At 29.0% G+C, this 15,859-nt stretch overlaps 1 protein-coding gene across 6 annotated transcripts in view; it reads left to right on the top strand.

The window, feature by feature from the left end:
- The window catches only part of Grik2 (glutamate ionotropic receptor kainate type subunit 2), a 643,650-nt gene that overhangs the window by 479,241 nt on the left and 148,550 nt on the right, over window positions 1–15,859 (top strand). The window lies entirely within an intron of this gene.

Raw genomic sequence — 15,859 nt, 5'->3', positions numbered from 1 at the left:
TACTATTAATCAGAATCTAAAGGCAGTGCAAATTAGTATGGTAAAGAGTATTTTCTTCATTTGGAAGAGTTCTTTTAAATCCAAAAAAGCATGTTTTGCTAAGTTGAATTAATAATTCAGAAATAAGAAAAACACAAAGTAGCCATATTTAAAAGGACTCTTTTTTTAAGGAACTAAGACTAGTTCAACATAAGCATCCTCCTTTTAAAAATATTACTATGGTTTCTTCATAAAATTTTTTACTTTTGACAGATTAAATATTACAAAATTACTTATTGTCATTGGCATGTATATGTTTCAAGTCATAGGATCAGAAAACCAATGCCTACTTGAAAAATAGTTTTATATTTTTATAATGGCCTTTTGATCTATAATACTTCTCAGTTTATGTTGAATTTTCTACTTTATTGCTTTTGGAGGTGGAAATTTATAATCATTTTTACTTATGCATACCTCAGTATAAAATTTTCAATTCCTAGATCCTTTCAATATGGCCTTTTTCTTTTGCCTTAAAATTAGAATCAGTCCCCAGGCCTCCAATCTCTTTTGTAGATCTAAGCATATTGAAAGCCACAAATTCAGTATGTTGGTCAAAATTTTATATCCATTAAATATCAAAAAAATTTCAGAGTCAGATATAAATTGTTATTACACATATAATTTTTCATGTTCATAAAAAGTCTTATAATGTGTATATCTATGTTTTGGTGCTCTATAATCAAATTCAAATATACCTTTTTAAAAGACATATAGAGACTCTTTTGATAAATTAATCAGTGAGGACATTTGTCTCTCCTTGAACTTATTCTCTTTCTTATGAAGTTAAATATTTTTCCTAGATGTAAAAATTAATTTTATTTCATTCAGTTAAAAAGAAAATAAAATCAACTAGATGTAGCCTAATATTTTTTACATTTTTATATTTTGATCTATTTATATACAATTATGACATAAATGCATCATTACTACCAAGTTCAATATTGTTTGAAGTACTTCAGATAATTCTGTATTCATGTGAAAATATGTATAGGAACCTTGTAATCATGTTGCACTTTTAAGCTCTATGGTAGTGCCTGTTAAAGGTTTATTTAAAGTTTTGGGTTCTTCATATAAAAATGAGAATTTAGAGTGTGAAGTTCATAAATTTTTAGCTCAGTTTTTTCATATCTTTCAAAAATAGAACAGTCTTCTCAGTTTTGATTATCATTGGGCCAATTACATCTTTTTATAGTGAATGACACAAACCACCTACTTTATATATATTCAACAAAATGACCTCACGATTTTCAGCTTCAGCATTTTAATGGTTTACAGAATTCTTCAGCTACCATATAAACCAAACAGAAAAATTAATTCTCCAAATTATCGAAGAAACCTTTCCTAATGTGTGCTTGTTTGCATATTCTTCTTAATTAAATTTACCCAAATTCTCAGGAAGCATATCTATATTGATTTTTATTTATATATCCTAGAAGAAAGGGTCCTGAGACAATTCTCAATTAACTTCATGTCATTTAATTTGAAAACATAAATTCATAGGCACATCATTTTATAGTACCTTTAAATTTTAGAGTGCTACTGTTATAATTTGTCCATCGTTATTAAATGAATTGCTTTTAACAAAGTAAAAACAAATTCTCACAATTATTTAAAAATGTAAAATCTTTACTGATTGTCAAATTAACAAATAGCCTATGAAATAATAATGTTAGAAAATATATGCTAGATTAAAAATGATGGATAGTCTTGTTAAGGTAATACCTAGTATAGGAAAAAATATATTACCTACTCTATATAGTCTATCAGAATACTTGGTTCAATTATTTATATAAAGTATTAAAGTTTAAAATACTTCCAAATTTGAAAAAAAATTAGATATTCAGATTAAAAAAATAGAAATTCAGATTAAAGGAAAAGTCTTTGAATACATTCAATTTAAACCCTAAACTAAACCTCCAAATGTAAATGAATCTGTTTAAAGTCTACTTGGACATGGTTTTAAATTCTTGTTATTGTGAAAGAAATTTATAAGATGCAAATGTACATAAAATGTACATAAAATGAGTGTGGAAATTAATGCCCTTAGAGTGCAATCATAATATTTCTTAGAATTTAAAATAAATGTAGAATTTTAGCTTTACAAACTCATAAAAGTTGCGTTTTGTGTCACATAGAGTTCTACAACAAAATTACTGACATCATTGTTTATGTCTTACAATTTTCTTTTTTTTGAGACCAAGTCTCGCTATGCAGTGCAAGCTGATCTTGAACTCACTGTGTAGCCCAGGCTGGGCTCCAGCTCCTGCCTCTGTCTCTTGAGTGGTGCGATTGCAGGAGGGTGCCACCATGCCCGGATGCTTATGTCAAAATAAATACCACATTTTCTTTATCGTGATGTATACAGAGTTTTTTATCTCTATGACAGTAACAAAGAAAAGAAAGATAAATTATGTTTTAAAATACTTAAATATGTGCCTTATTTTCTTTAATAATCATAAAAAATGTATAAAATAACTACAACCCCAATGATAAAATTCATTTTTATACATTATTGGATTATGCAATATTGAATTTTAGGAAATTTTGTAACACCTACTTAGGAATGAGAACAATTTATTTCAAAACCAAATCTGACAAATAATTTTAAAGTTGCTACAATTCTTAATTGCTAGTTTTAGTTTTGAACATTATCTGATATTATTCTTATTCTTATTGTTACAATTAATCTATGTCTTTCTAACTACCAAGCTCTGCCTTCAAATTGTTTTGTTTTCACTTTTATTATTTCATCCATCACTTATTCACTCAAATATTTATTATATCTCTAATAAGCACTAATTTTGTAGTGCTGACAAAATATTCAAAATTTGGCCCTTACTTACTCATTAATTTATTATATTAATGTTTCTAAGCACCTCTATTCCAGTAAGAATTGTATTAGATGCTTAAATCCAAAAACATGACTGGATATGCAATTTTTATTAAAAATTTATAATCACTCATATATTTCATAGTACATATCCATTGGCCATGAATAAAATTTTGAAAATATTTGCTACTTATTTTATATTCTTATTAATGCTATATATTTTAAACGTATTTTTCTAAAATTATTTAAAATATATATTTCATTGAAGAGAAACATAGAAACACAAAGGAAATGAATATTGAGCAGATTTTCCCCTATTATCATACTCAATTTGAAACTTATTGCATGTCTGCTGTACTATGACAAATTAAGAACTAATATCAATTACTAGAATTTATGTTTTTACAACTATTTTTTAAGGAAAAAAGTATTGGTGATTCTCTTTAAAGAATCCTCTCACCCTTATTTTGTTAGAAATATGTGAGAATAATTTAAAATGATCTAATAGTTTTAACCAATATTAAGAAAGAGATGTATAGTGTTACTTATTGTCCTGATATGGTTTTATATGATATGGTCTCTTACATGCAGTCATCTTTTATTTATAGCATAATGACAGAATCAGCATGCTTATCTGAATTAGCTGAGAACTCACTTATTAATACAAATGAGCTTGGGATAGTGCGTTGTCGATATAAAATGACCTTATCCCAAATATGATAACAGTAGTTCTTGGCTGACAGAAGGTTTGTAAGAAGATTTTGTTCATTTCAGGCTTACACTTACTTATATTTTTCCCTAAATCTCTTTTCCTTTCCTTCTCTTTTCCTTTGTCCCAGGTATATTATTATGAAGAAGACAGGTAGTCATATAAAAGGTTGATTAGGGCACCCACCCATCATACTGACATATAAGATGTATTTTTCACCTTGCTTCAAATATTTCCTATACTAAACAAAAGATAAATTGCTACACATTCATAAATGAATACATTTAAATTCCCATAGATGTTAGAGGGTTTTTTTTCTTTTAACCACAGATGTCTCAAAGACAACCAGAGCTGGAATGAAATTTAGAATCTAAATTTTGGTCTAGGGTTTTCTGTACTAAAACAGAGATGAAACTAGTTTGGTATAGCTGAGGATGAAGAGAATAATGGTACACACATTTCCCTCCAAAGATTGATGTAACCTTAACAATTATTCAGTAAGCTTATAAGAATACTGTATATTTTGTCCATATATTGATGTTGTAAAATGAAATACAAATACACTCAGAAGAAGAATAATATGCCAAATTTTATAAGAATATTATAATACAAAAAATGTCAAGATGCTTAAATGAAATAAATGAATATAGTCAAATAGAGGAAAGAATAAAAGAAACTAAACAAAATTTTAAAAACAAAACAATATTGAGGTTCCTATTCTTCACTAGAATGGAAAAAGCATCCAATGAATTAAACATATAACATTAGTTTTTATAGGTTAAAAATACATGATTATCTTGGATTTTTTGCATTAAAATTTAGAATGATTTTTAGAATATTTGATTATTACCTTTTATGTCATCATTGGATTGGGCAGCAGGGGATGGTCTTTATAGTATCTGATCAAAGTTCTATTATTATAATGACCATCTGGGTTATCTTATGTTTTTGCTCAAGCATGACCTGTGGTCCTGAGATCATATGGATATTTATTTATTTAGAGACCTTACATTGAATAAAATATTCCCAATTTCACTTTGAGCTCAGTGGTAAAGGTGTTCTACACTCAGTGTTTTTGATGGTTTAAGTGACTTTAAAAAATCACTTCCAAAGTGCTTGCATTAACAGCTTTGATCTTGACTCTGGGCTAGTCTGCAATAGCTTTTATATTCCTGTCATAGTGATGGGTGACATTTAATGTACAATGAAGGGCAACAGTGAATTATTATGTACTTAGAAATGGATAACTATTTTGGTGGGATGTTCAATGTTAAACTAGTCTGCTGTCAAAAAGACTGTTGTCACATTAAAGTGAAATGCCAGTTTTGTTGTGTGCCTGCTCCACCAACTTGCCCACTTTATTCAGAAAAACATTTTAGTTTTACCTTTCTATAACATAATTTTAGATGTATTTTACTTTTATTTTTAATGTCATGTTTTTATTGAAGTAAATTGCAGGGAAGTCCGTTTGTTACCTGTGTTCCCATTTAGCAATTTTCTTAGCATCTACTGAAAATTTGATTTTAAGTAAGTGCTGCTCTGCTCTGCTAATTTGCCTTTTACACATATGAAAATAATTGCTAAAATTGATTATAGTTTAAAAAACTTGTCCAAATAATGAACTGAAAAGTCAAAATAGATGAAAACTAAATGCACTTTCAAACTATGGACCAAAATGTTTCCAGGGGCATCTAGACTACTTCTACATTAAACAACATTTTTCCTCAATGTTTATTTGTTATATGAATTGTAAAATAATGTATCTTCTTACTTTTAGTGTTCAGTAATATACATGGTTGTAAAGTAGATATAAAGTCACTAACCTGGGGACTTAGATTTTGTCACAGTAGAACCAACAGTTGAAACTAAAGTGAATCAGTGAGATTTTTTTCACCTATAGCAAAGATGATATTTAGATAAATCAGGCACTAGAGATCATGATTGGAATTATCTGACTAGACAAAAAAAACCCCAATAACCAGAATGGAAAGTGAGCATATTTTCCACCACTCGATTTTATAATTATGCTAGACATTTACAAGAATAAAATATATGGGAAAGAACTGAGCAAGATAAGATTAAAATGCTTTTTCTGCCATCTTCTATAATCTAACACTAGTTGGCATTGCTTCTTAAGGATAATTATGTTTGAATATTTTTAACATGTATTTATACCCCCCATTCCTCTTTCTCTGCTCTTCCCATCCCCCTCTTCCCCTGACCTCACCCATGTTCGGAAAGCTCTACATCCCTTAGCTACATCCCCATACAACAAATTATTATATTTGATATTAGGCTAAAATTAAATATAAATGCAAGAGCAGAAGTTTAATAGCCCATTTTTGTTGGTCAGATTCTATGGATAAATTATTTCTGTGTCTTTCCTTGTTCTCTTCTAGAACTGAATTTCTTCCAAAAGAAAGCAAAAAGACTGCTTGTATCTTTTAGTCACTATTAAATGTATCCACTCAATAAAATCTTGCCAATGAGCAGCTGATAACTTATGGTCATCTTATGATGATATGTCTCTATTTAGAGTTTACACAATATCTAGCTCAGTAAATCACAGAAGCTGATTATAATAATTTGTGGGGTTTATAGGGTGACTAAGAAATTTGAAAATACTAAACACTTGAATTTTTTTTCTTTCATTTGCTACCAAAAATGGCACTTCTGTTCATAATGATTTTTTTTTTGTATTACTTATTGAACCCAGAGCCTTTGCACTGATTATATCCCAATCATGTTTATTTGTTACTTATATACATGGTGTCACTAAGTTACCCAGGCTGAGCTTCAATCTTGTCATGATCTTGCCTCAGCCTTGCAAAGTGCTGGCATTACATACATTTGTCACTACGCTAAGTTTATGATTATGTTTTTACATGCATGCACATGAACACACACACACACACACACACACAATCTAATGAAAGGCAACAGCCATCTAAGAAATTTGTTTTTTCTTTTAAAGATGCAAAAAATGGCGTGCAGTGGTTTCTTTGGCAATTGACACCATGCCTTTTCTACATCTGTCATTATTGAAGTCAGATTGAGAAGCTAATAAGTGAAGAGTAGTACTGTGAATGACTTTGTTCTAATTCGTTTTTTTCTGAACTTTCTTAATTTTATTTTATTCTATTTTTTGGACAATAAGAAATTCTTTGATGAGTCTTTTAGGATCTAATGAGATAAAGAAAATATTTTTTTTAAATTGATACACTTATTCTTCCAAATTTTGCAGTTTTGGGTAGCTGTTTGTCCTGAAGCTGGAGAGTACTGAGGAATGCCTATGATAAGCCTCTTTCTGGGTTTGAGTTTTCTTTTTTACTTCTAAAAACAAAGTTGCAGTTCTGGTTCACCACAGCCCCTGGAAACATGGTCCTTTCTTTGACTTTTTGAGAGGTTTCTCGGTCTACCTAAAAAAAGATCTTTGTAATTTAAAACTTCCCAAGAAGTTCAATTTTTTTTTTAAATGTATTCTTTATGAAATGTTTTAATTTTCATGACTAGTAAATAGAGGTCAAAGCTTTCATATGACCCTAACTAAACCTTGAAACAATGGGGTCTGTGCAAGAGGGCAGCAAAGCAAAAATAAGGAGGAAGTAAATGTTCTCTAAGATATCGTTTTCTTTCTGAATGTTTTGGTATAATTGGAGCACTGTTCTCCTAAAAAGACAATTGTCTTGAGAAATGTAGAGAATGAGAGTAGTATTTATTTTCTTTAATGATAAACACGACACCTAAATTAGTATTAGATTTTGGCTAGAGATTTTTTTGGTGTAAGAGTTATGCCAGATGGAGGTTTCTCTGGGTAGTCTTCTACTGGAGTTGTAGATAATGGGGAGACAGCCATTAAAAAAGAAAAAGAAGAAAACTATGCATATGGCTTATTAACAACAGCCAGGTTTTATTAGAAAACCATAGAGAGTTTTATTTATTACTTTCGCTTTTTTTAAGCATCTGGATTATTGTTTTGATTTGATATATGTAACAAACACATATACATTGGCTCCTATTTCCCACCACCCACACAAATGAGATTAGAGGTATTTTTGGTTTAATGCATTATTGTTACATTTAAAAATTCCAATATTTGGCTAGGGATTTAGCTCAGTGGTGCCGGGCCTGCCTTTCAAGCACAAGGTCCTGAGTTCAATCCCTGGTACCAAAACAAAAAACAAAAAACAAAAAATCCAATGTTTTTTATAGGAAGGGAAGTGGTTCTAAAAGAATGAACGTTTATTTAGAAAAAGAAATTGTATCAATTGGTTTGCTTTGACTACATTGTTAATTTCACCTTCTACTTTTACCTTTTTCAATTTTAGAAAAAAAGGACTTTGCGTAACTTTTTTTCTAAATGCTCTACTAAATCTTTGAATCATATATTAGCAATATATCATTTTATAATAACAGCTAATCCCTTAAAAATTACTGTAATCAGCTATGCATGAGAGGTATTTCTTTCTCACTAGTCTGCAAAAAAGAAACTAAAAAACCATTTTCAATCAGTTGAGAATCCAGACAGGAGATATTAGCAAGCCACAGTTGTTAATTTAAACCAAAGCTCTAGAAATTCTTTCTTTTCTTTAAAATTACTAGCTGCATGCAGTAAAGGAATAGAACCACATTTTGAGATTACCTAGAAACTACAATGCTAGTTGGTATAGTTTTGGTTTTCCCCATAAATCATGGATATGAAAGAAAACATCATCAAACTGAATGAAAATGTAGACAAAATATTTAATGGTAATTTATGACTTTATTTCTTCATATTAAGTAAAATAATGTACTCTGTCCAAATAATTAATGAGTAGGAGATGTAGTATCATCAACCAGTGCAGCTTCATCCATTAGAGCATGTCACAACACCTTAATTGCTATAATTTTTTACATTCCATTACATAATTACATCATTCAAGTTAAATTATTTTCATATCAATCCTGTTGACTATATACATATACATGGAAAGAGAGTGAGAAAGATGGAAAGAGCAAGAGAGAGACAGAGACAGAGACAGACAGATTTTCTTTTAATGATAAATATAATGGATTCCCAAATAGATGAGATTCAATATATTTAATTAGAAAAAATTCAGTAGTTTATATTTTATATATAAACAGAATTGGTAAAACAATTGAAAGCACAAGCTATTTCATTAATTTTTAATACTTACAATTTTAAATATTTCAAGTTAACCTTTACCTACTAAGGGACATTATGAAAATGTACTTATTTCTCTTAGAAATTTGTTGCCCTTACACCTATTTATGAATTTTTTTGTACAAATTAACTCTATTTTCCTTATGATGACAATTTTATTAATGAAATTATTTTATACATTTATTTTATACATTTGCATTTAAAATCTATAGTGATTATTTCTATTTCACTTTAATTTACTTTGCCTAGAAACAGACTTATCATTTTAGGTCCTTCAAAATTAGATAAAAGATTATTTTCCATTTCCCAGGCTGGATATAATGTAGTTTCCTACTATTCTTTATGAAAGATGTATACCCCAAAATTAATTTTTTTTGTAAACTTTATTCATTCTCATAAAATCTTCCTTCTTACTAAACTTGAGCAGATAAAAGGAAGTGAATGAATTCACAGTAGTTATTCCTGTTCATTTAATGAGCCTAATATTTGAAGCAAAGGTGAAATCATAGGATTTCAATGTTACTGGCATGATAAACATAAACAGAATAGGGCTACAACTGTCATCTAAGTTGGTTCAGAATATGCACCTGAATATTATTTTAACTTAATAAAATTAGGTAAGTGTTTCCCTGTTTCCCTTACTATTTTGGGGACTGAGAATGGGGGATGGGATGCTGGGAGGTATATTTCAATATTAAGTTTAGCATTTGGCTAAACTGAAGATATGTTTTGGAAACAGATATGACTAAAATGATTTTACAGAAAAAAGCAAAAATAGAAAATAATGAAAATTTTGTTTATAGATGGAAATGTAATAATGATTCTCATTCATAGAAATACATATTTATTATACAGTGTTTATATTATTTTAATTTCCAATTAAAGCCTTATTTAAAAAATTATAAAGATATCACAAATAATATTTTAAATCTACTTGACAAAAATTTAAACAATATTTATTTTGATACTTTTTAATTTGGATATTTTAGTGGAAAACCAAATTCATGAATGATTTCCAAACATACTTCAGTTGTTTTATGTACTAAACAGAATATGCAGTGGATACACAGATTTTTAAGACATTTGATTACATTTTTGGATACGATAGAATGTCTATATTTTCAAGACTTTTAAACAGTTTTATTGGGAAAAATAGAAAGCCCACAAATTATCAAAATTTGTGAAAGCTCTTATGAAACAAATGTCTTAGTTAAAATTTATAGTTAATAAAAAAACAAAACTTATGTGCCTTGCACGTTTACGGTTGCTCGTTTGCTCTTTATGTATAATGCTGACAACCGGATATTAGCTGGGTCAATTTAAATGTCCAAATGATGCTAAAATTTTTAATGTTACCTTTCCAATGCTAACTTCAAGATCTTACTTATAACATCCTTTTCTCTTCAAGTGTCCATTTGTAAAAAGAATAGTTTGCTTCATTTTTCAGTATTAGACACTACATGGCCACCTGACTGATCTTCATACAGTCAGCCTGGCACTTTTCATTCTGGACTTACTGCTTTTAAAATCCTTAGCAAGTGTATTGCAAGCTAACCACTTGCTCCTGATGTGTAAGTCTAAGACACAATTTTTTTCCAATGAAAATTACACTCATGTTTATTTAAAAGAAGCTTTCTTTCTAATGTTTGGAGCTTCTCCTACAAATAGCTAACTTTGCATGTGATAGATTTATAGGACAAACCTGATTTCTTATGCAACATAGACATGTGAGCCATTTTCCTTATTATTCTCAATTTAAAGCCACTCTTAATTTATTTTGATTGGTAAATTGGGTGTTTTAGAAAAACTAGTATTGGCAGTCACTTAATGAAATTACATAAATGGTACATTTTTGTATCGTTTCAAAAATGCATTCTAGGTTTGAGAGTAGTTTAACATTTTTATTTTTTATTTTGATGTTTGTAAAGCTATCTGAATTTATGAAAACCAATATTGTTACTTTCTTCCAAAAATCTTAAAATGGTCAATTTTCAATCCATACCAATAAAAATCTGAGTCATATGTATAAATAAATAATTTAAACAAGTTACAGTAAACCATTTAATTTAATTTGAAAAATATTTCCTGGGATTTGAATCAGCTTACTGATGCAGTTAATTATTTCAAAAGAAAATTTAAAAAATGGGTTAGCAGGAAATCCCTAATTTTGAAGTTGCTCATTATTTTGTTGTTTTTAGTTATTTATTCATGGTCATTAATATATTATAGGTCAGTGGAAATGATCATTGTCATTTCATTAAGCAATTTCAATCCATCCAAACCTATTAAATAATATGTTCAATGGCATATTATTATAATGTTCATGTGTAATAATCCTTGTACTTCACTAGGAATATCTGGTGTTTTTCCGGTGTTAAAATTACCAATTAAGCAATAGCACTGTTTTTTATTGAATCCTCGATAAAGTTGGCTTTAAAGCTGGTATAAATACTATGTATTGTTCTGTGTATTGTAAGGGTAATTGGTTAATAATTATCTCTAGTAGTGAAAAAATTTGTTTGTAAATTTTGCCAGTGTTCATGGTTTAAATATTCCCACTATGGCCAATATCAACTTACCAATAAAGTATCAGTAAATACAGACTTGGGAAAATAAGTGCAAAATTGACTCTTTCAAAGCAGTATAAGAAGGAGATATTTAAATAAAAGGAAAAGTGATCCATCATGAAAGTGAATAAGCATAAGTTCTAGTAGAATTTGTTTTTATCCAGACATAGAGAATGTATGAGATGGATATTTAGTGGACAACAGCAAGTTGTAAACCTTTAAAAGTAAGAAGGAAAAGTTTGTTTCTTTATTAATATTTATATACTGAAACTGAAGAATTCTCAAAGTAAAGTAAATGTCACTTTACCTTCTTGCTCATGATAATGGTTTGATACCTAAGTGATTATCATAACATTTTCAAATAAACTGCACATGAAAATTTCTAAGTAATAAAGAGAATGTATTTAGAATATTTTAACATGATCTATGATTTATAATGATCTTATGGAATGAATTACTGTGTATATTTATATTTTCTTAATTATTGAGCTTTGGTCATTAAAATAGAAAACTTTGACTCCTTATGTAGAAGTTTTAAATCATGATGTAATCTCCCTTGCTAGTAATTTTTATATAAAAATTCTAAAAGAAGTAACTTTTCTAAGATCTTTCAGCAAAAATATTTATTAATATTGATTATTATCCTATGAAGTTTAATAAGAGGTTCAGAGCATAGTGTAGTAGATATAAATTCATTAGTGGGTAATAGGAAACTAGACCAAAGGATTACTTAGATAACTAGGGGATGATGCTTCTATTTACTTAAATTAGGAGGACAAGATTGAAATTATGCTGAAAGGAATTATCAAGGAATTTGACACCTTCTTTCGACTCTTTACACTATTCTTCCAGTGAGACTTTCAATCTCATGGTTGCAAGCAGCCCACTGCAAAGTGGTCTGTTTCCCAGGCCAGGAAAATGGGAGGGAGGATAAGAACAAAAGACAATAGGCGTTACCTTTTTATTTGAAAAGAATATACTTCCTCTACTGTTACCTTGTTTTGTTTAGATATTTGTAGTGCCAAGAGAAGTAGTGGAAGTAACTTGGAGGGGGTATACTGCCCCCTCAGTTGTTTTGGAAGTCAGAGAAATGATATAGGTACTTTCTGAATTGTGAAGTAATTTTTCAGCACACGTGAAAGACTCTCACATTTTCAATTTCAAATGCCCATTTCTGAACTTTTCTGTTTTCTTCTGTTGTCTGTTGTCAGAGTGCCCATCTCTAATTTACTTTCTACTTACTTTCTTTATGTGTGTTATTTTAAACCATCCTTCTTCTAAACCAAGTGTATGAAACATGTTAAAAGTGTATGAAAAGAAATTCAAATATTTTGTATTTTAGGGATATTTGTACTTTATTATCCTGGCTTATATTGTTGAGGTAAGAATTTGTCAAATTAGTTTTGTGTAAATAAGATGAATAATCATCACCTTAATATCTTAAATAATGATATTAAAGTACAAATTTTCAATATCCTAGTTAATAACTCTATATTGTTCCGTATTCCAATACATCAGTATTTTCCCCAACTTTTTTAAAGCCACATAGAATTTTGGACACATACACAAAAATTTAAATGTGGTAACCTCTCATAATGCTCAAACAGTATAAATATCACAGAATATATTAGAAGAGCTTTTATAAATTGTCAGATGTGAAACTGCGTCTAGTGGGGAAAAGAACTTTTTGGTTAATGAGATCAGGAGGATTAGGTATTAGATTATCTTCTTAGGATAAAATATTAACAAATTAAGGCTCTGGAATGGCTTAAAAGAAACTGATTATGTTTGTTTAATTGCACAATTCCTGAACCTTTTTGGTTCATTTCCCTGTAACTGACTATGTCTTATTAAATGATCTCTAACAATAACCAATAATTTAATCTGCTAATCAAAGGTGTGAAGTATTGCTTTAGTGAATAATTTCATTTCATTTTTATAAATTTCATCATACACATTAAATGTGGATTACATCCCCTGAAACAACACTTAAATTGGCATTTATGCTCCTGGTACCTTATGGAATTACTATCAGTTTTCATTTTACTCATGTACATGGAAACACGAGATTGTATTACATTTATGTAAATGACAGTTTATTACTTAGTATTTATATTAATCTAACACCTTAAAGTTATATACAATTATCTTAAATATATAATTTCTTAATTTGTAATAATTTATATTCTGAATGTGCATAATTTAAACTTGAGTAAGAAATATTAAAACCTTAATTTCATTAAAAAGATCTGATCTTAGATCAATCTGTATTTACTTATTTGTAAACTAGGATTGAAAATCATGCTTTGTTATCAAGTTTTCAGAATTACACATGATTAAGAAAACAAATTGCTGTATGCACTAAAATGCATAAAATAATTCTAAAAACTGGAGAGAATGACTAGCAAACAAGCTTTCTAGTTTATAGTAGCAAGTTATGATTTGAAAACAAGAATTTCATTTAAGTAAAAGTTAGTATTATTAACATTACTTTATATACTAAAAGAAGAAATATGTTATAATAATCAGTAGTTTATATTGTGTTTATTGTAATAAAGATAAGAATTATTCTTTAAAGAATTATGAACACTTGTGGTACTTGGATTATGTAGATTTTAATCTGAGCCCCAATTTTAAAGCTGCATTTTCTTAAGCAGTTGTAATATTTTCTGTTAGAGCCTTATTTGTCTAGTGTGTGACACACACTGGATATTCAAGACTAGTAGGTCTCTGTACTATGAATCTTCTTAACATATTTGTCATCATAAAGTGATAATTTTTAATTTTTTACTTCTATTGTAATATATGTATGATAAGTGGAAAAAGCCAGAAGGTAAATAGTAAATTCAGCACACATGTGAGCCTAGAATGTCTGAACCTGAGAATAGTGATATTACACTATTCCTGTCTAGGGACAACTAGCAATTTTTATGAAAATACAAGTTTATGAATCTCATGTCGTTTGGACATGTATCAACTTTAAATGGCTCATCTTAAAATGAATGAATTATCAAAGGATTCTATGATCTGTCTTGCAAAGATTTCACTCACTTCAATCTTTTGTTTGTGACATTTTCATTCCTTTTATAAATTTTCATTTATAGTTAGTGGAAAGTGTTATATCTTAGCCTAGTGCTAATAAAATATCCAGTAAAATAAAATTTTGTAAGTGGCAGCTACTCCTCAAATTTAGAATAAGTGTCATTTCTTTCTTTTTTTATTTAGTTCCGATCATAAAATACAATCTGTGCAACATATCAAGTCTATTATCACAATCTATAATCTAGACTGAGATTGTCCTAAACACTAGTACACCATGTTTTATATTTAATGACCTTTTCTATCAGATAAAATTATCATCTATCAACCATCTTTTTATTTCTGTCATCTATTGAGCAATTTATAAATAAGTGTTACCATATCAATCACATTGTGTGGAATTTATTCCTTTATCTTTCCCACTCATTTTTTGAGGTACTGAAGATTAAGGTCAAAGCCTCAAACATGTGGGGCACATACTCCACTACTGAGTTGTATCCTAGTCTCAGAATTTTAAATATGCATTCATTTTAGCTTACTTGCCGCGGGAAAAATCTAAGTTATTTCAGAAATAAAGAGGTATACATTTTATTTTTTATATTGGATTTAAACTATTGCATAAGGCAGTGATAGTTTTGAGGCTAAATACTCTGGTTTATAAAATGATTTTTACTACAAACTCAACAGTGAAAGAGGATAGCTTGATTTCTTGAAGTTAAATACTAAAATATACAGAAATTTCATTGTGCAATAAAATCTAGACAAATATTATTTCAAAAATCCAGTTTGTTGCAATTTTTCTTTTCCTTTTTGGTTTGAAATTCTAAAGGATTTTAGTGTAAAAGAGTTTCTTACATCTTAAAACTCTTGAATTTTAACCATAAAGAAATATCTTGTGCATAATAAATGTGTATGTCTTTTTTAACCTCGGAGAAAGGTTAAAACTCCAGAAACAGAAAACCATTTATTTCTGAATTTTTGAATACCCAGTTTAAGAAATACAGAGAAATGCAACTCTAATGTGTGTGTGAACTACATGGACAATTTTAAATTTAATATAGAAAATCACAGGTGTACATGGGAAGATACCAGATGCTAATAAATAACTCCACCTACAAACAGTACTCTAAAAGGCATGAAAGATCCAGCAGCTGTCCAACAAGGCACAAAATCTTTGCAATAGGCTCAAGAAATCATAAAAATGGCTGACAGGCATTCCAATGTTGAGCAATGCCTAAAAAGCATGTCATTCTGTTGATGTTTATCACATATCTAGGCTACATAACACACTAATAAGTAACAATTTTATTTGTAGCTTTTATATCTATTAATTATATTACTTACTTGAGATTTGATCTACCGGCTGAGCAACCATTAGTCCACACTAAGAAGTAGTAACCTAGTAAACAACACATAGGTGTTCATTGCTATTTTCTTTCTTTTACTATTTCATAAAGCAAGCACCTGTTGCTTAGTATCCAGTTATGAACAAAGACACAAAACCTTATCAG

Source organism: Heterocephalus glaber, unplaced genomic scaffold, assembly GCF_053883595.1.
Source record: "Heterocephalus glaber isolate CG9 unplaced genomic scaffold, H.glaber_assembly_v1.0 deba00001523, whole genome shotgun sequence".
Classification (NCBI taxonomy): domain Eukaryota; kingdom Metazoa; phylum Chordata; class Mammalia; order Rodentia; family Bathyergidae; genus Heterocephalus; species Heterocephalus glaber.
The sequence above is the reverse complement of the archived record's forward strand: the minus strand, read 5'-3'. Positions and strand labels throughout refer to the sequence as shown.